This window comes from Lactuca virosa, chromosome 2 (assembly GCF_052849685.1).
Source record: "Lactuca virosa cultivar CGN04683 chromosome 2, Lactuca_virosa_CGN04683_v6, whole genome shotgun sequence".
NCBI classification, from domain to species: domain Eukaryota; kingdom Viridiplantae; phylum Streptophyta; class Magnoliopsida; order Asterales; family Asteraceae; genus Lactuca; species Lactuca virosa.
In genome coordinates, this window is record NC_136427.1 from 175,380,440 (window position 1) to 175,406,826 (window position 26,387).

Genomic DNA, 26,387 nt, shown 5'->3' on the forward strand with positions numbered 1-26,387 from the left:
TCAAGTATGTTTTATTGTAATTTGTTTAATTTCAAGTGAGCAAGTAAAGAGTGTTTTCTGGGAAGCAACTAACCCTTGTTCATGATGTGAAGGTAAACCCTTAATCTTGACGCGACTTATGTGATAGTCACGACAGAACGTTGCCATTTGCATAAAAACCCTAGTTTCAAGATTTGGACCCTATATAAAGGCACTAGAATCTAGGTTTTTCTCTTATCCTTAGACTACGCCCTCAAAACGAAACCCTAGCCCCTTGTATGTTCTCGAGTTCTCTTGAGATTTTGAGTCAGATTTAGTGAATAGGAAGCCTTTGGTGTATTGTGAAGCTTATTCCAACAGAAGATTCCACCTTTTAAACCTATTATAAGCTTAATAAGCCATAAAGTTTATGTATTTCTGCTGTTACAAGCATAGATCCATGGATTGGACAAGTTTTTGATTATTTAGTGTCCTTTTTCTTCATATTCTTTGAGTTTGGAGAACTCTAGACCATTATACTTGTATATGTGTGGTTTCTAAACATTTTTTTGGGTCATATGAGTGCAGGTTTGGGCTCTCTTGATCCATGCACAAGTTTTTGGCCATTTTGGATACCTTTTGAGTTAGGGTTTAGTATTTTTCTTGATTAAGTCATAGATCTGTGTAAAGTTGGTAACAGTATCCATTAAGAGTTTTGTTTGATTAAGATCTAAGAGTATGAGTCTTGGTCTTAGGGGATTAGGTGCTTAATGAAAAGATGGTTCTACCTCGAAAAGCATGATGTGACCAAGAATGGGTCACAGTGGTCACAACTATTTTGTCGCCTAGTGATCACAGTGCGAAAATGAGCCGGGTCACGGTGTATTGACTATTGATCATTAACCGTACACTTTGACTAGTTTATTGGTGACTTTTTGACTAGTTTGACTTTTGGTCAAACATTGTTGGATATGAGTTACTGACTAACATTTGGCTTCTATATGGTTTTAGGTGGTCCGTGTTAGCTATTTTTCCTCTGAGACTTGTGAGACTTCAGTTGCTAACATCAAGTGAGTTTCCTCACTATACTATGTGTGATATTGTATGTCTTCATTACATGAAGTTTGTTTGTATGAAAGAATAGTGTTATACTATAGAACTTGTATGAAAGACTATAGTGGCACTATAGAAATTTTATGAAACACTATAGTTCGACTATGGAAGTTGTATGAAAGAAACATGAGTATAGTTGAACTATAGCAGTCAAGACTATAGTTTGACTATAACAATTGGATGTGGGTGTAAGGCCATGGTTAGACTATGTCATTCACATGTGTATGGCAGATTATGTGGTATCTTGGAGAGCTTATTACTTTTTGTCCTTAATCCATAAATTTGAATGCTTTTGAGGTTGATCTAGTGACAATGGGAAGAGCGTTGCATGACTGTATTGCATCTATGGGATTTGTTTTTGGAGACTTCCATAGATATAATTTTATATGACGACTTTGATTTGTTATTACTCAAATTTTTGTATATGATGTGATATGTTTTGAACAGATTAATATTTTATTATACTTTTTTAAAAAGGTTTTCCTTGATAACTCATATTTTAAAAATGAAAACTTTGGTTGAAAAAAATTGGAATGTTACACTAGGCTACCGGTGGTTCATGGTGGTTGATTGGTGGCTAAAAGAATATTAGAAAAAATTACTAAAAAATTCATCCTTAATTGACAATCAATATCTTGAACTCCATACCTTGAACTTAAAATTCTCCAATCAAAACCTTCGTATATGTTTTAGGAATCTTAAATCCAAAAATCTCTATGATCTAACGGTCAAATCTCCAGAGATCGATCAAACACTGAAGCTTTATTTTCCAAAAGGGAATGGAGTGGTGTTAGGGTTATATTTTCTATACTAGGAGTGTTTAATGAGGGATATTATGAATTGGACAACACGTAGGGAAATACCCTTATCAAATAAGGCTTCTCAAGCAACATTTTTCGGTTTTGGCATAATTTCCCCTAGTTATTGCCATACTTGAATCATTAGTCCATATGTCTCACATTTTGACCTTTTAATAGTCCTTACCTTTAACTTAACATTTTAATGTTGTATTTATATATTTAACTATTATTATTATTATTATCATTTAAACATTTAATCATTCCTTCCTATTAAATCATTGGAGTTAATGCTTCAATCCTTGTAGATTATAATTCCATATTGTAATTTGAAAATGAAAACGGGGGTGCTACAACTCTCCCCCACTTATTAAAATGTCATCTCGAAATTTAATCTTTGAACAATTATGGATAGTATATGCGCACCTCCTCATCAGGTTTCTTAGTCCACTCGGAAATGCGATGATGTATGTGTAATCTTGTTTGCTAAGCACATGCTTTCCTAATTTATCCTAACTATTAGGAGTTCTTCACTCTCTTTTATAAAATGTTTTGTCACACAGCAATCAATTCTTGACTGGGACTATCGCTATACAATAACCCTATTAGGGAAAGATAATATCCTAGAAATCCTTGAAAACTAAACCACATGAATAAATCATGTCCTCAAGTTTCTAACTGATTCTCTCACTCTGTTTATCCCATGAGGATGGTGTACTGAAAAATAGCCTTATGTCCACTATTAGCATTGTCTTTTGTTCCTAGACACTACTACTATGACATGAAGATCTGCTAACTTCTTTGACGAATTATTCCCTTGGATCAACATTGAACTTTCCACTTATGGTCAATTTATCTACACCGCCCAACTCTCTTAACTTACCTAGTAATCATAATTACTCGGTATACTAGTTCTCCTAAACCAAATTTTCAAGCTCAACTATCTTGCATTAAGTTTCCTTTGAACAGATATAGAACTTACACACAACTCAAAACTACTCATAAATAACTTAATGGGAAGTTTCTTAGTCAAATATCACTCTATACTAACATACATTACAATGTATTTTCCTTTGATAGAAGACACTTAACTTTCTCTATTTCAGAGCATGCACAACTGGCATTTTCTTGAATTGTAAACACATATACATATGTGATACATATGTCATTCTTGAGTTTTCAATGCATCTATACACATGATCAAGGCAACACGAATAAACAGAAAACCTATGTGTACAAGAACCCAAGGATCTAGGTTTTACTAGTTATAGCAAACTACTTTTAAAATCAAACTAAGAAAAGGAAAAATCACTAACTTCTTGTTGCTTTGATTGAGATCTTGTAACTACCAGATCTTGCAATGGATGAAGGACCGAAAGTACAATCCTTCTAATGTAGTTAGATGCAAACCTCTAAAAAGCTAACAAGGATCAACCCTAGTGAAGAGTTTTTTCGAAATTCTATAACCCTATGATACGGATTATAATTTTCACAGAGATGAGAGAGAGAGAAACAGAGGGGATGTTTTATGCGAAGGAGTTAGCCACTATGGTTTGATTCCTATCAGTCTATTTATAGGCAGCAGATAAATCCTTAAGGGATTCAAACTCTTAGGATGATCCTTATCTTATTTAAAACCTACCTTATCCTTATCAGAGAGATATCAAAACCGTCCCATGCTCCTTTTTAAGAGCTTGTGGAATATTCCAATTAATCTATACTAATTATTTAATATTCCAACTATTTAATTAATTGAAACAATTTAATTAATTCAGAAATAATTTCCATTTAACTTATTAAACAGTTAATAAATTAATAACATATTATTCTTGATTTTCTTATCACTAATTATGTTATGAGACTAACCTAAAATGAACCTATTACTATTAGAAATATTACCAAACAGTTAATGACCTTGACACTATTTCCAACAATCATAACTCCCACTTAGATAGGTCATCAACTTTTTAGGTCTTAATACTTCACTAAAATCAATGGAGAATAGTCATCAAATGCAATTTCCAAACTCTGATATGAATCAAAATTTAGTCCTTAGATAATTGATTAATTATTACTTTGTTTTAGATATATGTATGAATATGAGACATGGATAAGGGTTCAGTATCAATGTTCAAAATTATGTTTTCTGATAAAGATTTCAAAAACGATCACATCTGAATTCTAAATCGAATGCATAAATTTAGTAAGGGCTCAGCCAAACACTTCAGATATCAGTAAAAAATCATTGAGGGGCCCATAGATATTGCTTCCCAGTTATGAGAAGACACAAATAAACTTTGACAACATAGTTTTTTTTCCACTTTTCATATCATACACGGAGATATCCTTTATGACCACCAGTGACGGATAGCGTTGGAGTAGGCCAATGAACAACAGATTTTTCAAACAAGATATTATCATCTTAGAATTACTTGTGACCTTATACATGAAGTAATCTCTAAGTGCAGTTTGTTCCAATACATAAATCTTTATGTCAAGTACTCATGAGTGTTAGCAAAACCTCTATTCCATGTCCAATCTCTATGGCCAATCAAATAATACTCATGATAGTCTTAAACCACTCACTCACTTCCCAAAGTGTGACTGACTGTGGAGTTTCGAATATTATCAAATTCTATATTCTAGAAGTGGGTTCAATCATGCAAAAGTGAAACAAATAATTGAATTAACACAACTTTGATTTCAACACAGGCTATTTATTAATTCACTATAAATTAAACATCAAAAAGGTTACAATTCATACCATTATATGTTTCAAATAAATCAAACTAACAGCTAAACTATTACAACATATCACTATCAAGTCTCATGCCAATGGTCCTAGCATGACTGCCATGTTTGTCTCTTGATAACGACTTCGTGAAAGGATCAACATGATTATCCTCAGATGACACTCTACTCATAATGATGTCTCCATCCTCAACTCTCTTCTGAACATAGTGGAATTTTCTGAGTATATGTCTTGAGTTACCATGATCCTTAGGTTCCTTAGTCAACTCGACTACACCCTCATTATCACAAAAGATCCCCATAGGTTCTTGATGATTGAAACAACTCCAAAATCACCAATGAAGCTCTTTAACCATAGAGTCTATTTTGTTTCTTCATTAGCTGCAATATACTCTTAGTCGTACGTTGAGTCTCCATAGTATTCTTCTTGGAACGTATGCTTGTTACTGCTCCTCCATTCAGAAAGAACACCCATCCCGACTGCAAACACTAGTTTTCACTGCCAGTCTGGAAACTCGCATTAGTGTAACCTGTAACTTGCAACTCTTCTCTGTAGTTCTTTTCAAATACTTGAGGAGATTCTTTGTTGTTGTCCTATGACTATCACCAGGGTTGTCTTGATATCGACTCACCATGCTCAAAGCATATGAGATATCAAGTCTACTCCATGTCATGGCATACATGATTGATACTATATCAAAAGCATATGGGACTCTACTCATTCTTTTCGGTTTCATAATCAGTACTGGGTGATTGGTCTTTATTCAATCGTGTGCCATATTGCATAGGTAGATATCGTTTGTTAGAATCTGTTCGTTTGAATTTTTTCAAAACCTAATCTTAGTATGTACTCTGGCTAAGTCCAATTAGACATTTCGATCTATCTCTATAGATCCTTATGCCCAATATATAAGTCGTATCTCCTGGGTCCTTAATAGTGAAACATTTTCCAAGACAAGTGTTCACACCTTGCAATGTTGGGACATCATTTCCTATATAGATTATATCATCGACATATAATACTAGGAACAACACATTATTCATACTAGCTTTGAAATATATGTAAGAGTAATCCCTGCTTCTAGTCAATCCAAATTCGTTGACCATTTCATGAATGCAAAGATTGCAGCTTCGTGATGCTTATTTGAGTCCATAAATGGACCTCTCATGCTTTTACACTCTATTAGGATAGTTTTGATTAATGAAACCATTTAGTTTGGGTCATGTACACATTCTATGTCAATTTTTAGTTAAGAAAAGTAGTCTTCACATCCATTTTCTATATTTCATAATCATAGAAAGCAACAAGGCAAGTAATAATTTAATATATTTATTCACTACTAGAAAAATAGCCTTTTGCGACGCGCAATACGTGTCGTAAAACGCTCAGACGACGCACAAATGCGCATCAAGGAAGGCTCTGTCATAACGAGAGACGACGCACATTTATGACACGCAATGTGTATCATTAAAACCCATGTCAAGAAAGGTCATGTCATAAATGAAGATGACACACATTTTTGCGTATCGTAAATTTAAATGTTTAACAAAAATATATTTATATATTTATTAATTTTTAAATTAAATTTGCATTTAATGACTCATAATAGAAATAAAATACGATATACAAAAAATACAATCCATTGCATAAAATTTAATGTCATACAATTCTATTTCTTACAATATATAAATTTGCATTCATCTAATCTACTTTGTGTTTCATACGAAAAATCTATTTCATGCGGCTTCTTCCATTTCCTTTATTAGCAGCTTCCATCATTAGTAGTACAACTAACAATTGAAATGAAGAATGCAACACTTGCATTTGCAGCATCTTATCTCTTTCAGCTTGAGCTTTCTTTTCCTCTTCTGACAATTGAAATGAAGAATGCAACACTTGTTGAATATTGTGAAACTTGTATTTCTGCCAACCCAAGAATGAAATTAGTTTGTCTGCGTGTTTTCAGCCAAGTATAGGAAATTTGCTATTATCCAATGATTCCCTATCTAACATAAAAGGGAATCATTTCCACACAAAAAACAACTAATATATTTTTTTCATATGTTTATAATAACAACCAAAATCTTGTAAAAATCACCTAAAACAACAAACTCATACACATCATAAATGTATAAAACAACAAACTCAACAATGGCAGTAGCAGTAGCATCAAAGCAGCAACAAAATCACACATCTATTTTGAAAAAGGTTTTGTACTTTACGGGCTAACACATAAAGGCAATGCACTTTGCATCAAAATTCCAACGACAACAGTACAGATACAGCTAAAGTGATAACTACAACAATTTAAATTGAATAAAAAAATAGCAACATTGAGTTTCAAGAAACAAACCAATGACGTACGTACGTGTGTGTGTGTATTTTAGTCCCTTCCAATCTGTTTGAAGTAAGCTTTATCTGCATTTGCAAGTCGATCTTGGAACAATGCCCACTCACTTCTGCATCTATCTCTTATCCCCTTCCATGGAGCTTCACCATTCTCAGACTTGCCTTGAATCAAGAACATTCTACTTTCAATTATACCATTCTATTTTCATTTTAATATAACATGGGGTGGGGTTGGTCTCACCTGGCTCCCGAGTGAGGGGACCACCTGATGAATGATCCACTGTGAATCAACTACCCCGATTTTCTCGTGTGTAGGCTGTCACATCAAAACAATTTTTTTCTTTTGAGATTTTAATTTGAAGTTAATTTTAGAAGTCAGAAGAAAATAGAATTGATTGACTGACCTTTACACATCGTCGAAGTGCAAAATCCAAACCCATCCGTGCACCAAATCATTCTATAACAACATTATAAAACCAATATTACCATTATTGTTAATGTCTTGTTAAAATATAAGCTGGCTATATATTTTTTATATATCTTTACCTGAATCAAATGCCACACACACCTCCAATGCATGAAGAATACAGTTTATAAAAAGTAAACTTGCCTTGCATTCTCATGAAATGTAAATAGATCCCGTAGATCCTCAGTAGAGAGATTTGTCCCTTGAATTCATGAGATGTGATATTTATTATTATTCATCAAGAAGCATTTGCATATGTTCAAAAAGAAGTAACAAATACTGAAATACCTAAATGTTACTTAGCTAGTGTTTGTTGAATAAATTTTACCCTTTGCTTAACTAAACTGATAATATAAAAAGCAAAAGCAGTAGAAATATTTGTAGTTTATCTGTTACCTTTTCTTCAATAGTTCCAGTGCTCAAAAACCTATAAATGTATACTCTCTTCTTCTGCCCATCTCTCCAGACTCTTGCAACAGCCTACATGGAAAGGAAAAGTATAAAAAAGACGACTTTGTCCCTAGAAAAAAAAATAGTTGAGTGTCTAAGTACCTTTGATGGATTCTATACCATTTCCTGAAAATTATTCAGTTTTTAATTATTGAATTCCATTCTATTTAAAGTCAATTGATAATTTTATGAATTCTATTCCATTTCTTGCCAAACCAAAGACATGACAAAATACAATTTCTTCAGATTCCAATTCCCCTGGAGTTCAACTCCAATCACAGATTCCATTCCTTCCAAATAAATACATTGGTGTTTTTTTTCAGCTTCAAAGGTTGATTCATATGCTGCTGGAAAACCTTTCTTCTTTAATGGAATCTTTGATTGCCATCAATCAAAAAACAAAGCCACAAGAAAAGTCATCAGGCTCTATTAATGATCTAATTCCATCACTCCTTAGACTACGAATATTAGCAGGTATGTTTTTTTTATTATTTAAATTGGTGTCACTAGCAAGGAATAATTATTAACCCAAATGGAATGGAATGGAATGAATTTCACAATATAACCCAAATTTGTATTTATTTAATTAGTAATGACTCGAATATCTCTGAAATTTTTAGCAAGGAATAAAAAATTATTAATATTCTAAACAGTAGAGCTAAAACTATATATATTGGAAATTAATATAATAAAAACATCCATTCTAATTGTAGATTGTAGCCAAACAGAACAAGTCTGTTTCCACCTATCAAGTTGAGGCCACAACCATCTGCAACATAATGAAGCATCTTCTTTCATTAAATTATTATGTACTTATTAAATGATTAAAAAATAAATACCTTTGATGGATCATTGAAGCAGCTGACCAACTTTTATCTTTTGCTAATTGATGTGGACCCATCAAGCCTTAAGAATGGAACAATAAGGTCCAGTGTCTGAAGAATGAGAGCTATTTAAAGATTTAATCACTTTTATTAAACTCCTAATTACATAAAATATACCTGGGTATAATTTGAAACCAATACAATTCGATCATCTGTTCTCTTACAAAGATGGGCCAAGACTTGCATCTTTCCTGACAGTTCAACCCATGATCCATCACCACCAGTCCAAGATCCAGATCTAACAAATTAATAATTAAATATATAAATAAACATCAATAACAACGTAGAAAATAACGAGACATAATAAGAGATTATTTAGTTTTATTGTTTGCTCTGTTGCAAGATCCTTCCCTCCAAAAATAATCTACTCATAAACCAACATTAGTAAGCATCTGAAATGACAACTTTGCCCTCTATTAATTTTCCAAAAAAACAAAACAACTAACCTCAGCAAATACAGAAACAATTGTAGGGAGATACTGGTTGTTCGGTCCTAGAAGTACCGTTTGTGACCTGTAATAGTATAAAAAAGCAAACACATTCTCAATCTCTTAAGCAATTATCTGATTCTATCACTTTCATGTATGTAATGTGGCACAATTTAGAGAAAATAAATTACTTCCAATTAAGCTCTTTTGCAGCTTTATCAGTCGACGTATAAACTTCTGTAGCATCTCCAGCCCTTCTTCGACACGGTTTAATGGGGGTTTTCTAAAAATGTCATTTCATAATAATTGTACAAATTAATATTCCTTCCAAGTCATGTACAAATGTATTTATATATAAAAACCGGAACAACCTTTCCAGATACTTTCTCAAACGCAGTCACCATTTCAAGCACATAGGTCCCTCTACCGGTCCCCAGGTTGCAGGCAAAACAACCTAAACAACAATCCACGTCAGCAAAACAATAAATGAAATATAACTAGTGACTGTTTTCTCTCACCTATATTCTGTTTTGTGAAAAGCTTTTTAAGTGCTGCAACATGGCCATCAGCCAAATCCATCACATGGATGTAATCCCGGATCTGTAAAGATTAAGAAAAATCAATGCAATGGAAGTAGTAAGCTATAGCAATTAACAATTAACAACGATAGATACATACATACAGCACTGTCATCCTTTGTGGGGTAATCATGACCATAAACATTCAACTCTAGTAATCTTCCAACAGCTACTTGTTGTATGTAAGGCATCATATTATTTGGGATCCCAATCGGATCTTCACCAAGTTTCCCACTCTCATGGGTTCATTGCCTTGAGTTCAAAGTCCTCAACACATGGAATTTTCTTCGGCTGTCCATAAACAGTTGTAGATGAAGAGAATACCAACTGCCAACATTTAAAATTAGGTGAATATATCTTGAATCCAAGATCAGTGTGAAAGACAAGACAGGGTACATACCTTCTTACAATTGTATTTGGCCATGACTTTGTATAGAGTGATGGACCCGATCAAATTATTATCAAAGTAACGGAATGGATGGTCCACGCTTTCACCCACAGCTTTCAGCCCAACAAAGTGTACCACAGCATCAAACCTATAATTACAACACAATCCATTTACTACTCTATATTTACAAATATCTTAAGTAGCCAACACAACTCCCTGAAAACATATTTGATTTAATTAGTTAGGTGTTTTGACGTGTTTGTTGTTTATATTCATGAATGCACTCTTAAAGCATTGTAAATGATGCTTTTTAAATTATAGATAATATATACATAGAAATCTATCACAAAATTATTATATACACCAATCAAGAACATCAATTATACTGTAAAATTTGACCAAAGGAACAAAAAACCCCAAGAATTGTGTAATTTTCAGGTCGTAAAGTATGCATATGTAAGCTAAAGATTAAGGCTTATAATCATAAGATCATCAGGACCCGCCAGTGTAATTGTACCCCACAAGGAGAAATCAGGTAAGAAATCTTCACACATAGACAAGAACAGAAAAACCTTACACTGGGTGATCGATGTAATTGCAACCGATAAGCATACCTCGAAGCCGAATATCGTGTTCCACTGAGAGACTGGCTAACACCGAAATCATTGAAGAGGAGCACTATAAAACCAAAAAGCTTTGATCGATTGGGGCATAAACACGGTCATATTGGGGGAACTCTGAATTTAACATGAAGGCAGGCCATCACTCCAACACGGAAAAAAATGGCAGCTGATTTGGATCTTCAAATCCAAGCAAAAGTAGATCAGGGCCGCAATCATTTTTTTTATCTTTTTTCTTTTTCACAAAACGTATGGCGGCTACTTCGCAGCTAAAAATGTCGGTTAATAATTAAAGCTAAACAACCCAAAAAAGGTAGAATTAGGGTTTTATCAACATCTGAGTAGATTACAATAATTACATTCTATAAATCAAGCAGAAATTGGGGGCTTATAAGGAAAAAGAAACTCCTCAATTGAGTTGTAACACTCGAGTAGCTGTGAGACCTCTTAATCTGAACAAAATTACGTTAATTACACAATAGTCTCTCAGGTAGGTGTTTGAAACCATTAGGCAAGATATCGTCGGCCCGCTTTCGGCGACTGTACAACCCATCAATAGCAGAACTAAATAAAATCAATAGAAATTATAGGATTGGTGATGATATTAGGGTTTTTTTGGGTATTAGAGAGAGAGCGAGAGAGAGAGAGAGAGAGAGAGAGAGAGAGAGATAGAAAAGAACGATGGAAATAAGGTAGAGGATAACAATGGCGGCCTTTCAAACTTTTGGGATTTTCGTTTCCCCCCAGCTCCGAAAGAAGAGAACGCGCCTTTCATTAAAAAAATATAAAGCGACATTTCTAGACGACACCCATTTTTAAATAAGTGCCCTCCGTGTTTTTAATTTTTTTTTTGTTGGATATTAATTTTAGGGCACGCACAAAAGCGTGTCCTCTATCCTTCAAATTTTAGAAGAGATGACATTATTTTTAGGGCACACGCTTTTACGTATCGTAAATCACCGCGTGTCATTGTTTGCGTGTCATTAAAGGGTTGTTTTCTAGTAGTGATTCTTGGCTACTGGTGAGAAGGTGTTAGGTCATAAATTATGGTTTATACTTTGCTTTTCATAAGCTATTGGAGTTTTCGGTCTAGGACCGAAAACACCATGTTTTGGTGTGGTTTGGACCGAAATCACATGTGATTTTGGTTAGGCTTAATATTGTTTTGTTTGGGTTTTGGATTGGGCCTTGGTTATTAGGTCTAGGTATAAATAGTGTTATTTGAACCTTGTAAATGGTGTGGGACGTTTTTTGGGGCTGCCATAAGCGAAGAAGACGTTCAAGAGAGAAACAGAGAGAAAACAAAGTGTAATCGTGAATCTTATGTACTCGATTATTCATCTATAATAGTGTGCATTGAAGATTAATCATCTTGTTCTTATTCATATTATATCTTGCATCATTCACTAGATTGGGATTCTGCACCATCATAGTGAAATCCGATTGATACTTAGAGATTTGGGGACTTACATTTGGTATCAGAGCAAAGAATAGGTAGCAATCGGGTTATTGCAAAATATTATTAAGAGCTTTCTTGGAGTTTCTTGGTGTTTTTATTTTACTTTTGACAAAATTTTGGCCATTGTTCTTCGTGTTCTTCATATATTTGAGTCTTTGATCGATTTTGGCATTAAAGATTTGAAAATCTTGTGTTTTTGGCAAGTTTTGGGTATTTTAGGTCAAAATTTGCGAGATCCCGGCGGCCACCCTCGCATTCGGTCAAACCCTATAACTTCTCGGACGCCATCTGCGATTTCGGTCATCAGGTTCTCGGTTGCGAAGTCCTCGGCCTCGTTCTCGGTCCGAAGCCTCGGAGTTCTCGGTTCGTTGTTCTTGGTTCGCACGTTTTCGGTCAGCAGTTCTCGGTCTCGCTGGTTTTCGGTCTAGTTCTCGGTCCAGAGTTTTCGATGGATTGTGTGCGAGTCTTCTCGGTTGGGTCATGAGGCTTTGCAAATTTCGGTCCAAAATCTCATTTTTTGGCCCAAAAGTCACATTTTTGGTCCAAAACCCTCGTTTTCGATCTAGAAATGTTTTTTTTTCGGTTAAGGTTATTTTTTTTGGACAAAATGTTTGATTTTCATGTTTGACTTTCAAGTTTGACTTTTGACTTTCAAATTTAACTTTTGACTTTCAAGTTTGACTTTTCACTTTCAAATTTAACTTTCAAATTTGACTTTTGACTTTCAATTTTGACTTTTGACTTTCAAGTTTGACTTTTAACTTTCAAATTTGACTTTTGACTTTTAAGTTTGACTTTTGACTTTCAAATTTGACTTTTGACTTTCAAGTTTGAGTTTTGACTTTCAAATTTTACTTTTGAGTTTTAAGTTTGACTTTTATGTTTGAGTTTCGAGGTTTCAAGTCAAAGGGCATTTTTTCTTAGCTTCACAGTCAGTTCTATTTTTGGTAAATTACTCTTTTTGGTGAATAATGAGTTCTTCAATCACCAAGGTTAATGAAGCTTCATGCTCTCAGTCCTGTGAAGCTAAAAATAACTTTATGGTGATCAACATGAATTATTAATTAGGAAAATTGAGGACCTTAAATATGAAGGATACACTCTAAGAGAGGCCCAAAAACCCTTAAAAAATCAATTAGAGGCCCAAACAAAAGATTTAAAAAGAATTAAGGAAGAATACAGTATAAAATGTGAGCATTACGATTATGCTCAAGTAAAAATTGCCAAATTAACTGTCGAACTTGATACATTAAAAGCTAAATATAAAGATGTTGAATTTAACTTGAAGAAATTTGACGTGTCAAGTGAGGTAGTTGTGTCCATGATAGAAAAACAGTTAAAATTTAATGATAATCAGAATAAGGGTCTAGGGTATCACAGTGTTCCACCTCCCTTTAATGACAACTATACCCCGCCCCTTGAAACCAATGAGGTAAAGATATCTGCTCAGTTTGGCCCGCCCCCTGTACCAGCTTCAGTTAAGACTGAACAATCTGGCCCAACTGAGAATATTGAGGTGAATGATACTAATGCTTCTACTTCATGTGAAGGTAAAGTAGTGGAAGATGAGAACAAGGAGAACATAAATAATTCTATTTCTATTAATTATGTTGATTGTCAAACCAATGTCTCTTTGAACTCTGAATCTGTTGATTCTAATTTTGTTACTTCTAATAAACCTGCTATTGGTAAATACAGGCCACCAAAACAAGCGAAACAGACTACTTTTTGTAAGTGTGCTTATGGGAACAATATGAGACAAGGCATGGGCACGCTACCAGGGGCAGGCAGAAACAACTTCTACGTGAAGAAACAGACATGTGTCCACTGTGGAACACCAGGACACATTTCCAGAAATTGTCCAAATTGTTCGTATGTCCCCTACTATGCATAAGGTTGGCAGAATATGCCAAGAGGGAGATCCTCTAAAAGAAACCCTTCGAGGTCACATTCACTCAATGGTGACTGGGATGCTAAGAAGGGCAAGAATCAATCTCCCAAGGACAAAAGGGTAATGTGTGACAAGCAGCCAAATTCAAGAGATGGTTGTGTTAGACCAAAATCGGTTAGGTCAAAGTCATTTCAGCAATCGGTTTCAAGTTCTAAAGCAAGTGCTAAGGCATCCATCCGCTCAAACAAGAAATGGGTTAAACCTGACTACGGATGGGTACCAAAGGTTAATACTCCCAAATGATCAAATGATTCTAACATTTCTTCATCTTTTGTGTCTAATATACAAGATATGTCATGGGAGAGAGTACCTTGTGTAGATGATAAAGGTCAACCTAGTTTCAAAATGGACTGGGTTCCAAAAAGCAACTAATCCCTCACTCTGTGTCGGAGCAGCTATGGACGAATATCATCAGACTTCGGTTTGTTGATAGTGGCTGTTCCAGGCACATTATAGGAGACATCTCTCAACTGTACAACATTCAGAATCTTTAGTTGAGGGTATGTGTCCTTTTCGCGAAGGAAGAAAGAAAGGATCACAAATGGGGATCTCATTTAATGGCGTGATGAATATTGAATATCTTAACTTCGTTCCAGAGTTGAAACACAGTTGAGGCTGAACATGTAGTTGCATCTGCGTGCTGTTCTCATATCATCTGGATGCAACTTCAATTGCTGAATTACGATTTGAGTTTTTCTCTCGACACTTCTAAGCTTTTCTTAAAATGATACGTTTTGAAGACAATTTTTTTTAATTGGCGGATTTATTTTATTTCCTTTCTTCCCATGCACAAATTAAGGGGAGAAATCAAAATACAAAAAAATTATAAAAATCAAAAATTATAAAAATCAAAAATTCCAAAAATATGTCTTCTTTGGTATGTGTTATGGGGAAGTGATATGAAGTTTAGTGCTAAAGGGCAATATGAGATGCGAGTAATGCACTGAAACTAAACTGTTTAGACTCTGTGTTCGATGTGCTGATAGGTACGAAGGATTCCAAATTAAAGGACTAGACATAGCTGAAAATGAAAGGACTAGACAGTGTTAACTCATCTGGACTTAGATAGTTTCATTTGGACTGACCATACAGCGCTTGGATAGATTGAGCAGTGAGATAAACAAGGGAGCCTACAAGATACATTAAAGTTATTTATCATCTAGAACTGTGGCTTAACATTTCTTTGATGAACAGACTAATGTCCTTAATTCTGGTGCTGATAGGGTGACTGGGGGGTTTTGATAAAGTAGGTCTGTGTGAAATTGTTTTTAATCTTATCCTCTTTGCCAGTCATATGTTGCCCCCTTTGCGTGATCGGAAGATCCGATCTGGGATGCATCATATGCACCTTTATTTCTATACATCTCTATCTATGCTTCTTTCTATCTATCTATGTCAGTCATATGTTGTCCCCTCTGCATGATCGGAAGATCCAATCTGGGACATAGCATATCTATCTTTCTATTTCTCTATCCCTCTATCTATGTTAGTCATATGTTGTCCCTCTGCGTGATTTGAATAGATCCGACCTGGGATACAACATATGCATCTCTATATCTATCTTCTCTCTCAAATAATTGAGCACTCACCTAAAGTAAAGAGCTCTTTGGAATTCCTTGATTGCTAGGGTATGACGTGAACTGGGGAACACATTCTAGTGCACTTAAAATTGAATTAACTAAAGGTTGTATGTAAATCTCGTTGCAGAATTTAAGTGGACAACAATATCCTTGGTCGTCGTCAGCAAAATGGTCTATTTAGGCATATGATCATAATGTATTGTCATTTATAATCTGTCCAACTTGTGAATATCCTTTGTGTTTAAGTGGACCACAATATTGGTGATTGACCAGAGCTAAACATGCAGGTGTGTGCTGATAATCGATATTGAATTGCTTGACAACTTTGATCCTAAAATGTTTTAAATTTAGTTATTATTTTTTTGTTTTTGTTAAATTTGTTCATATTTTTCCTCTATGCACAAATTCAAGGGGGGGGGGGGGAATTAAAAAAAATCAAACAAAAATCATAAAATTCAAAAAAAAATCCAAAAATATGTTTCTTTCTGTTTTTATTTCTTTTTCAGAAAAATCAAAATTCCAAAAAAATTTTATTTTGAGTGTAATTTAATTTTATTTTTATTTCTTAGTTATTTATATTGTGTGCTAAGTTTATTTTTACTTTTATTTTTATCTCAAAGTTTCGTTTGTCTTAAAAAGCGAATTCAAAAGGAGAAGAGACTCAAGGAGACTGTATCGGAATTTTCTAAGCAAGGAGAAGAAGCTTGGAAAGGAGTTGATGGTCATTACACTTCACTCTATTTTCACAAGGAATTGAAGGATTGAAACTGTACAAATTATCAGTTAGGCAGTATCTTTCTAGGAACTGTCGTATTTAAGGAATTAAAAGTCTGAAACTGTACAGATGTCATGGCACCAGGGCGATACACGTCGCAAGGCACGATTATCGTTGAACGTCTCGCCAAGGGCCAAGTTAACTTGTTTAACTTAAAAAAACTGTATTGAGATCTTTGATCTAGGATATACAGGGGCTGACATCAAAAAGGCCATGAGTAGTTCTCTGATACTCATCAAATCGCAGTGGGTTCCTCCGTGTTCACACAGATACTGCGAGTAGTCTCCTTCTGAGCCAAGGTTGGGTCCTTGAACAACTGTGGTGAGAAGGGTCTTTATGATTATGTGATCCACAGGGACTTTTTAGTCATGGTTACTTTTCAAGGCGCAATGGTGATCATTAAAGAACACTCATTCGAAGGAACTGGAAGTGAAGATTATTTTTCAACATACAATCTTTCAACCCCAGAAACAAGGTGAAGCTGTAATTGAAGTTATGTGACAGATTGGATTGAAGCCTCCTCAATCAATTTGATGCTATTTATGAACTTGCTAAAGTGATCCAGAAGAATCGGTCTCTCTGTTATTTTCTCTGAAGTGTTTCAAAGCTGAAAGTGCTGATTTTCAAGAACCTTTACAAGAAGCCTCTACACCCAATGTGTGTTCAAAGTCAAATTCTTAAAAGGAAGTCCGATTGTTCAACATGAAGTCATTTATGCAGAAATTCATATATTCATCTTGAAGTTGTGAAGAAATCGAAGATTAGAGCTGAAAGCTAAAAATCAAGGAAGACTAAAAAGAAAAGAAAGCTATAAACCAAGGGGGAGGTTGTTAGGACTAAATTATGGTTTATACTAAGTGAAAAGAAAGCTATAAACCACGGGGAGATTGTTAGGACTAAATTATGGTTTATACTAAGTGAAAAGAAAGCTACAAACCAAGGGGGAGATTGTTAGATCATAAATTGTGGTTTATACTTTGCTTTTCATAAGCTATTATAGTTCTCGGTCTAGGACCAAAAACACCATGTTTTGGTGTTGTTTGGACCGAAATCACATGTGATTTCGGTTAGGCTTAATATTGTTTTGTTTGGGTTTTGGGTTGGGCCTTGGTTATTAGGTCTAGGTATAAATAGTGTTACTTGAACCTTGTAAAGGGTGTGGGACGTTTTTGGGGGCTTCTATAAGCCAAGAAGACGTTCAAGAGAGAAACAGAGAGAAAACAAAGTGTAATCGTGAATCTTATGTACTCGACTATTCATCTATAATAGTGTGCATTGAAGATTAATCATCTTGTTCTTATTCATATTATATCTTGCATCATTCACTAGATTGGAATTCTGCACCATCATAGTAAAATCCGATTGATACGTAGCGATTTGAGGACTTACAGAAGGTTCCCTCACAATCAATTCCTTGAGTTTGTGTGTAACCCTTCTGGACTAGCCTAGCTTTAAATGTATGCACATTTCCATCCAAATTTGTCTTCTTCCTAAAGATCCACTTGCACCCAATGATTTAAAGGATAGGTGTATGATCAACGACATTCAAAACTTGGATATCATACATGGATTGAATTTCACTTTTCATACTCTCATTCCAATTAGTAGTTTTGGATCCTATCATCGCTTCCTTATAATTGGATAGTTCATCCATACCAGTGTACGATCACTGATTAGCACGTCTCCTTTTATTCCAATATGGAAACCATAAAACTCGGGAGGAATACAAACTCTATTAGATCTATGAAGTGAAGGAGTTGGAATTATATCAGTTTTCTCAATAGGTTGTTAACCTCGGGTTGAGAGCCATTTTTGAGTATCGGTCCTTCTTCGTTTGACTCTTGAATCTCTTCAAGACCTATTTCGCTCCCACTAGTTTCTTTGGACATGATCTCCATCTCAAGGAAGAATCCCTTTCGAAACACAAATACTTTGTTCCCAGAAGCATTTTAGAACAAGTATCCAAAAGAATTTTGAAGATACTCCACGAAGTAACCCTTTTCCATTTTAGGTTCTACTTTATCGTTCACCTCAAAAACTTCGCAACCCCGGACTTTCAAGTGTGCAATATTGGTAGGTTTCCCATTCTACATTTTAGGTAGTGTCTTAGTGACCATCTTAGTTGATAGGAGGTTTAATATATATATATATATATATATATATATATATATATATATATATATATATATATATATATATATATATATATATATATATATTAGCTATTGTTTCTAAGGAGTAAACCCATAAACTTATCGTAACCATAACTTGAGTCATGATAGATTGAACCATATCCAATAGCGTTCGATTTCTTATCTCTGCAATACCATTAAGTTGTAGTTTTCTGGGAAGAGAAAATTGTGAGATAATCCGACGATCTTTTATATGATCGATAAACTCAAGACTCAAGTATACTCCACCCTGTCAGAACGGCGCAACTTGATCTCTTTGCCTAGTTGGTTTTCAAAGTCCTCTTGGAATTCTATTAACACTTCAATGGGTTCTGACTTATGCTTCATTAAGTAGATGTAGCCATATATACTAAAATCATAAGTAAAATTCACAAAGTATCATTCACCAGGCATGGTGGCAGATCTGAACAGTCCACATACATCAATGTGGATTAGGTCCAATATATCCTTTCCTCTTTCAAAGTTTCCTATGAAAGGCGCCTTTTTCATCTGCAAAAGTAATCAAGAATCACATACATCATTCGACTCTAGGTCAAATGATTCTAAGATCCTATTATTTTGGAGCTTGGCGATGTGCTTCTTGTTTATATAACCAAGATGATAATGCCGCATGCGTGATTTATCCAATACACCATTAGAAGAACCAACATTTAACATTAGATTATCAAAGTCGCCAACATAAATAATACTTTCATATATACCATTACAAGGATTAGCTTTGAAAATAAAGGAACTGTTTTTCTAAACCAAAATATCATCATTATTATTATGAAAAGAAAAACAAAAAGCTTCCTTGTACAATGTGTAATATGAAATAATGATTCTATCCATATTAGGCAAGTAGCAAAAATTCAATAAACAAAATGAAACATTGATGTTAAGCATGAACTTGTATTCCCTGATCCTTGTTACATGTGCAGTTCCTCTAATCCCCATGATCAGGATTAGTTAAACCTCACAATGGAGCAGGTTTGGAGCGAATCAACCTTGATCCGAACTCTTTTACCAAATGTCAAAATCTGATCCAAATCTGCTTTATAACTTGCATGATTTTGAATAATCAAACCCATATCCTTATCCACCGAATCAACAATTATCCAAACCTGCCCCGTAACCCGTTGAGTTTTTGACTAATAAAACATATTTTATGTAATTCTTAAAATAACATTTCTTAAATAAAAATGTCTACTATAGCTTAATACTTAAAATAAAAATTCTTAAATAAAACAAATATCGATTTAGAAAACGTATTATGTACTAGAGCACTTTCGATTGGAATAAAAAATCACTAATGCAACAACTTCCGATTGATTTTTGATTGTCGAATGCATTGATAGAGAATAGAAATTGAAAACTTTATCCTAACTGATTGATGATTTTATTGATTTATAAATGATATTGACAATTGCTTAATGGAATATAAATAGAACAATATTATGATTTTTGGTAGAAGACCTGAAGAGTAGCTTTCGACTCCTTGAGTCCTATGTAAGCACGGTTTGGCCTTATAACTTTTGATTGAAATTAATAATAAATGATGAGTAGTATAAAATATAAATGTATGATTTTATAATTTATATGGGATGGTTATAAATGAAGTGTATCAATGATGATCCATAACCCTACACTTTTAATAAAAGGGTTAGCGAGTATGGGTCGTTAACGGGTAAACAAATCAAAAAATATGCTCAAAACCCATGTAATTAATATAGGTTTGGATTGGATCAGGGACAAAACTCGCTCCATTGCCAGTCCTAGGCTCATATCCCCATGCTTCAACCTTCTACTTTTCTTTAGTTCCTGCAAATCCGAGCAAATGTGAGTACGATGTCTAACATCAAGAACCCAATAACTAGAAGTTCACATTTTATGAACATCAATCGTAAAAGATACCTAAAGTGCCAATACCCTTATATTTGTTTTTCTTCATATCTTATAGGTACTTTTGGAAGCTACATCTCTAGCGACATTTTTTGGCAGTAATAACAAACAGCCTCTTTGGGATTAGTATTGGAAGCTATATCAGAATCGGACTTTCTCTTAAGGAATTGATTGGATGATCCAACCTTAGCATTTACCTTTACCTTGCAATGAGAAGGCTTCTTCTAGTTGTTAGCACTAACTTGGCCAATGGCCAAGACATAAGTAGGAGCAATGGTACCTTTGGTCTTAAGCATGCTAGCTTTGACAGTTTTCAACATGCTATGAAGTTCCATTAGGTTCTAGTCGAGATTGTTCATATTATAGTTCATGATAAACTGATGATACAAAGCAGACATCTAGTTAAGGACCATATTAATAGACAATTTTTTGGAAACTTGACTCTCAAGCTCCCCATTCAGTCAATATACGACTTCATTTTCTGAATATGAGTACACACGGAAATAACATCTTGATGTTTACAAGCCATCAAGGATTTCATGATCTCGAACCTTTCTTGCCTAGCCTATTCTTGGAACATTTCTTTAAGCTGCTCATTCATGTCGATGGTTTTGGGAGAAGAAATAAGATACTAGCGTTTTTGTAACACCCATAAAAATCATGCCAATTTAAAACTTTTTAAAATATTTAAAAGCCAATAGTTATTAAAAATTGTTTCCAAAATGGTTCCATGTCAGAGTACCCCAGAAATAAAATCATAATAACATAAGGAGGTGCACGATCACACCTTCGCCTTCCCGCGATCATCTGAGGTACCTGGAGCAAAATCAACAACTGTAAGCCCGAAGCTTAGTGAGTTCTCCCAAAATACCCGCATAACAAATAACACACATATAATAACAGCATACTATGGGCCCAATCAACCATCGGGTTGGAATACCCCAGCCCCTCAACCATCGGTTTGGAATGCCAACATACTATAGGTCCAATCATCCTCGGGATGGAATACCCTTCGCCGACAACCATCAGGTTGGAATGCCATGGTCTGTTGGATCTCGCACAAAGCAGTAAGCCTCAACCACCAATCAATCATGTGCACATATATCATATAATCACATAACAGTCTACAGACAGTCAACTGATCTACAGATCAGTAAGCATAGCAACATCCTATCTACCAGGATACCGACCTCACAGATCATAACCACATAGAACATCCTATCTACTAGGATACCGATCTAACATATCATAACAGGATAACAATCCAAAGGGTCGACCTTGGTTCCTTAGACCCTTGAGTATAGTGAGGAAAACTCACCTCACGAGTAGCTCTGGATGATAATGTCAAACTCCCCAAATACAGCTCCAACTCAAACACCTACAATTAGCATGGGATCAATTCTATAAAACCCAAATTACTGAAATACCCTTGAAGTCAAACTTGGTCAACCCTGGTCAAAGTCAACAGTCAACAGTCAAGGTCAACAATCCTTGTTGACCCAACTCGATGAGTGCATCTAGCAACTCATCGAGTTCCTTCAGAACTCAAAGACCGGAAACTCGAGTCAACTCGCCGAGTTTCCACCCAACTCGTCGAGTTCATGCAGTGACCAAAAGACGGGAAAACCCTAACCAACTCGTCGAGTTATAACATTAACTCGCTGAGTTCATGCATAATCCAGAAAGCGGGAAACCCTCATTCAACTCGTCGAGTTGACTATGCAACTCATCGAGTTCCTTCAGTCCTTTTCTCATTCAGACCCTTTTATGAGAAACCAAATCTCCAAACTGTAGATCTAGCCCCTTAGGGTATAGTTACCACGTAAAGTGCTAAATTTATATGCATCCAAGGCTCCAAGAATCTAAAACACTCATAACTAGCCTTAGGAAGAGGTTTTGGACATGGAGGAGGGCCAAAGCTTCATAAAGCATGAGGCTTTATGTCCATAAGGGCCTAGAGGAGTCCAGATCTGAAACCTTGCCCTTGTGACAAGCTCAAATCCGGAAGTGACTCCATTTTGCACTAGAAGTGACAATTTTCTAACATAAGAAGGGATCCTAGAAAAGGAAAGCCAAGGTAAGGACTTTTTACCTTCAACTGGATGCCAACATGATGTAGATATTGGATCTACAAGCTTCTCCTCGTTCCAAGCCTCTAAATCTCCAAGCCTCTTCAAGAAATGCACCAAACACACACTTTTAGCCTCACAAAAACTCAAAATAGGGTTAGATCGATTAGGGTTCGCTTCTGGACGTCAAAAGGTGGTAAGGTGGCTGGAAGGAGGACTTAAGGTCCTTTAAATAAGGTGCAAACCCTAAAAATTAGGGTTTTCATGCACAACCTCTACTCGTCGAGTTGGGGTCCTTCAACTTGTCGAGTAGGGTCTAGAATCCAAGCGGCTTTAACCTTCTCTACACGACTAGTTGGGGCATCCAACTCGTCGAGTAGGTCTAAGAACATAAATATATATAGCTTTAAAATTTATACCTTGGAGTCAGGATGTTACAGTTTGATCCCTAGTAGTTTATTTATAGGCATCAGATAAATCCTTAAAGGATTCAAACTCATTGGATAATCTTTACCTTATTCAAAACCCGCCTTATCCTTAGACTAAAGGGTGTCGTTGTCCATTTTCTGGTGGAAAATCGATGTCGCTTGTTTTATCGCCGATGAACACCGGCGCAGGACCCATTTTTTGTCAGCGGTGTATTGCCATCGATTAGTTTCTACATGGGAAAAAAATTGATCGTTACAACCTATATAGTCGTTGGCTATATGACCGTTGGGGGTAATTTGCATTTTTACCCGAAAAAAAACTCTATAAATACACATACACACATATATCACCTCTTTAATCCACACCAAACACAACCATTTTACTCTTTAAACTTCAAAAAACCAAAATGCTTCCAACTCTTCCAACCTCAATTGCGCTCTTCGGTTACGATTCGACGTCACCACCATCTTACTGTCCACTAATGCCACAACAAAGCCAAATGTTTGTAGGCGGTGTTCTTACCTAGTATTCGTCATTCCAAATGCCACAAAAGTTCCAATCTCAACCACCATGACCAACACCCCCAACCGAAACACAACCTCAATTCCAATTCCAATTCCAATTGCCTTTCACCTCCTCACCGGAACATGTTTACGATTTTGGACCCGCACAACAAGTTCAACCAAAAAAAGGGAAGGCTGATCACAGGATTTTAGGAACGATAGATTCTAAAATGAAAACACCACCCGAAGATTTGATTGATTTAAATGAACACAAGAAGGTAAATAAGATTTATTTTGCATTAATGGATAGGAAGAACAATTCATTACAATGAGATTGTGCATAACTATTTTGTTTGAAAAACTATCCATTCTACTAACTAATACCCATGTGTATAGGCGTCAGAGGAGCACTAGAGAGGATTCCTAATTCGACAATTCAGAACTGCAAACCTAAGATTAAGTACATTCCGAAATCAAAATAACAATACATTTTAGAATTAAGAAAAGACACTAAACATTTCAACCAAAATGCAAACAACACATACAACTAGTCACAATATTATTTCCAAATCGTAACAATCTCCCCCTTCATGTCAAGTTGTTTTTGTGGTCTTTTCTGGCTCTTTCTCTATAACTTGAAAAGCCTTCGGAATAGTCTTAAATAATATCATCCGAATAACTATCCACCATTAAAGCATATCGAAAACATACTTCAAATCTACTTCATTGTTTGACTTGTTCTCCTCCACTCTTGCAAGGATTTAATTCAAACTTGCAATAGAGTACAAATGCTTATATCTTAACAACAACATGTAGTGCTTCACAGATTAATTTTCTTTCATCTTGTAAGCCACTCCCCAAAGATCTTTTTCAATAAAACCACTCTTGAATTTATCCACATTCACAACAGGTGGAAATGGCTTCAAGATAGGATTTATTTTAAGAACAACTGCAATTTGAACATCCATCTTTACAACTTCAAGAATGTATGCTCATATCATTCTTCTCAAAACCTGATAGATTGGCCCATACTTCATAGTATCCTTTGAAACGATTTTGAACAATGAAATACAATCATAAGGATTCTTAAATGGAGTATCAGCCAAAGAGAATTCATGAACCTCATGATTATGACTCCTGAAAACCTTAAAAGTGACATTTGTGAAACCATCTGCAACCATAGGTTTCCCTACTTTCAATCCAACGATCATCTTCAAACTCCAAGATTCATATTTTGGCTTTGAGTTCTTCACATGAAAATTTGAATAAGTTCTTGTTAATAGCTACATTCGCCAAAGGAACCTTCATAATGGTTTCAAAGCATTGGAATATGAAAGATTTTGTAGTAATTGGAAAATCCAGCTGATAATCCATTTCATTCCTCATAGAGAAAGAAGTCTGAGGCTCTAACAAAATAGTGTTGGATTATCAATTGCTTATTTTTGAATCCAATCAACAGTCCATTCTGGAAACAAAGCCTTCTTCGTAGCAAGAATTTCCCCAACATTCTTCTCTTCAGCTTCTTTTGCTTCAGTTTTTGCTTTTAAAGCATTCAAGGCATCAAGCTCCTTGTCACGTTTTTCTTGTTTCTTCAATTCTTTTTCTGATAAGTTGGGATTAATATCATCATCTTCTTTTGAAAAGATATTAACCTTTCCTTTCCCTGATCCATAAGATACATTACCCTTCCGACCAGTTTTCACTTCTCTGATATTTTTTAACTTATCTTTTAAAGATTTTTTTTTCAAGAACAACTTTTGTAGCATCTGACTTAACCATTTTTCCGTGTTTGATAAGGATTTCTCAAATTAGCTTCTGGAACTTCCTCTTCATTAACCGAAATTTCACATTCATTTGTTTCTTTATTATCCCCCCTTGTTGCACAGTAACCCAGCTACACATAACATTCAAAACTTCATTTAGTTTCTCAATAATAGGTTTCATATTTGCATCAATAAGTTGTGAAGTTTAATCAGCATATGGAGCATCCTTGTTTTCAATAATTCGAATGAAACGTTGATTAATTTCAAAATGTTGACCCTTAACCAAAAGTAATTCTTCACTCATCTTGTGAAGCTCACTTATTGAACTCTTTAATTGTTCCTTGAGCACTTTTACATTTTGAGTAGATTCAGCAAGAGCATCCATAATTTTCTTTTCATGTGCAAGATCATTTTGCATTCTCAAAATTAAGCTTGCAATAGACGTGTGATGATCTGCAATATCTCTTTGAAGACCAAAATGAAGACTTGAAAATGCTTCTTTTTCCTTTTGAAGAGATTGACTAAAGCCTTCAATCACCTTATTATCAGAAGTAACATTCTTATTAGAAGAAGTTTGAAACACAGTCATAAACTTTGTCATATTGGAAGAGATTTCCTTAACATCAGAAGCAACATTTTCAACTTTACCATTAGATTCTGCAATCTTCTTAGCTGCTTCTTCAACTAATTTCTTGTGATCTTCAAAAATATTAGCATTAGATTTATTTAACATCTTTATGGCTTCTTGATGAGATTTCACCATAATTTGCCAGTTTGTTGTTGAAAAAGAATTGGTATGCATAAGAATCTAATCCCTATTTTTGTTTAACTCATGAAATTCACCTTGAGTTACTGAAGCAGATAAACTGACATCATCATCACTTTCAATTCTAAAATTAAAATCAGTAATAGAGAAATCATCAAGTGATTCAGGTTCATCACCAACAAAAAAATCTTCATTAGAACCTGGAGACAAAGGAGGAATAGAAGTCGATGTAGCTT

General features: G+C 34.9%; 1 pseudogene; it reads right to left on the minus strand.

The window, feature by feature from the left end:
- Positions 1 to 1,628: 1,628 nt before the first annotated feature.
- Positions 1,629 to 24,590, minus strand: LOC145157982 (UDP-glucose 4-epimerase-like; annotated as a pseudogene).
- Between the last annotated feature and the right edge of the window lie 1,797 nt (positions 24,591 to 26,387).